The following is a 2,121-nucleotide window of genomic DNA, read 5'->3' on the forward strand; positions in this document are numbered from 1 at the left end:
CTTTTGTCTAGCAGCGTTGTGTCGATCTTTTGTAACTTAACCTGGTATGAGGTGGGTTAGAACTTAAGTTAATTTTTGGTTGATTTAAAGACTTCCGCTGTAAACGGTTTAAACGGTTTTATTTTAGCCGTCTTTTGGAGTATTTATTTAGGAATTTGTTTCAGATTACGTAACATTCTCAAAAAAAAAATAAGGGTGTTATAAGTTGGTATCAGAACTTTAGTTTAAGGTAATTAGGTTAAGATTTACTTAGCCTAAGCTTAAACTGAGAGGATTGTTAGAAGCACGTGTTTATTGTGTATTAGTATTGCTTATCATGCGATTAAGTTTGATCTTACGTTACTACTTGACATAGTGTTCCTTTTATGACTTGTGGGAGACATGGTTCACACCATTCACACTAGGTCTATCAGACGCGGACGTGGACGCAGATACGGAACACGTAGGATACCTTACGGGCTAGGACCGAATAGAGGATCTAATGACAGTCACCACTCCAGCGCCAGACATGTTTCCGGCACCCGGTCCAGAAGCGATAGTCTCGCCCACACTAGTGAAGTGTCATCACGAGAGCCCATCAAGCGAAGGACCACACCCGAGCCTTCGGAGGACTACACGCCCCGCACCCCTACACGTGAGGACATGATGGAGACTATAGAGACCTTGTGGGGCGAGAACACCAAGCTAAGAGAGAGGTTGACCCGAACTTTAGATGGGAATACTAGACTTAATGAATGGCTGAACAATCTTCAGCAGGCACATGTCGAACAAGGAGGAGCCCTAAACGAGCTAATTGTAGAGAATGCAAATTTATCAGAACAGCGTCATGCACTGATTTGGGATAAAGTTGTACTTGAGCAGGAGCGAAGAATTGATGCTCACCCCGTAGGCGCTAGATTTAGAGACAGAGTTCACTTCTATAAGAAAATGACCATAGACTATGCTGGTGTAGTGAGGGGCTATTTCTCCGACTGGGTCCAATGCATCAAAAATGGCCCAAAGGCTAGTGTGTTGTGGCATTCCAGGCCATCCACATCTTTTGAGGAGTGGTTGAGGGACCCTTATCTCCTTTATTACCCCGCAGATCAGTTTTAGACATAGAATCCTTTTGAGAGAGGGGAGAGAGAAAGATCTTTTGGGTATGTGATTTAATTGTGCGTGTCTAGATAGTTGATCGAATTTTCATCTAGTCCAGTGCTTCAATATATTTTTTTGAGCATTCACATGATTTAGAGATGTGTTTAGAATTATGAAGTATCCCATCTTTTGTAAGTAAATGGGATTATGTAATGTCTCTCTCTCCATGGTTGTTTATTGACACGAAATATATATAACTTACTGAGCATTATGAAATTTTCGACGTGAATTCCTTATTATGTATTTCGCTTATATATAGTGATTATATTAAAAAAAATGTAATGTGTTATGTTTGACTTTAAAATCATGTTAAAACGATAATACCCTATTATGTCAGTATGGTTTCTCGTGGATCAACAAGGAACGCCCTCAATGGGGGAGGTACTAATGGCATAGCCCCACCAACAGTTCGAGGTCGGACACGAGCCCAAAGTCGAGGTCAACGAAGTGTCCGAACCGCTAGTTCTAGTACGACTCCAACCGTGCAAGCTAATTTAGGTATCGGTAGGAGTCAAGGAGACCGGGGAGAGGAAAATCTCCTCACAAAGGAAATGATAGCTGAGCAAATGGCACAAGTCCTCCGGGATACATTGCCAAATATGCTTAAAGCAATGTTGGGTGACARATTTAAAGACAATGAAGATGGAGAGGAGGAAAGTGTTCGACATGAGAACACTTAAGCCATTGAAAAGGTGGAAGTATCTGTTAAAGAGAAGGTGGAGTCGCCCACCAACGAGAGGACTGAATTGACAATAAAGGAGAAAGGATGCAGTTTTAAAACATTCAAAGGCATCGGGCCGAAAGAATTTAAGGGAATAGAGGGCCCAGTTGGTCTGATGAACTGGGTAACCAAGATGCAGAGTAGCTTCAAAATTTGTAGATGCGCAGAAGATCAAAAAGTGACCTATGCTGCTACAACCTTTGTGGACTATGCATTGCATTGGTGGGAGTCTGAGTGTGCAATCAGAGGTGATGAGGATATTG

This window comes from Cynara cardunculus (assembly GCF_001531365.2).
Source record: "Cynara cardunculus var. scolymus isolate 2C chromosome LG 1, CcrdV1, whole genome shotgun sequence".
Lineage (NCBI taxonomy): Eukaryota > Viridiplantae > Streptophyta > Magnoliopsida > Asterales > Asteraceae > Cynara > Cynara cardunculus.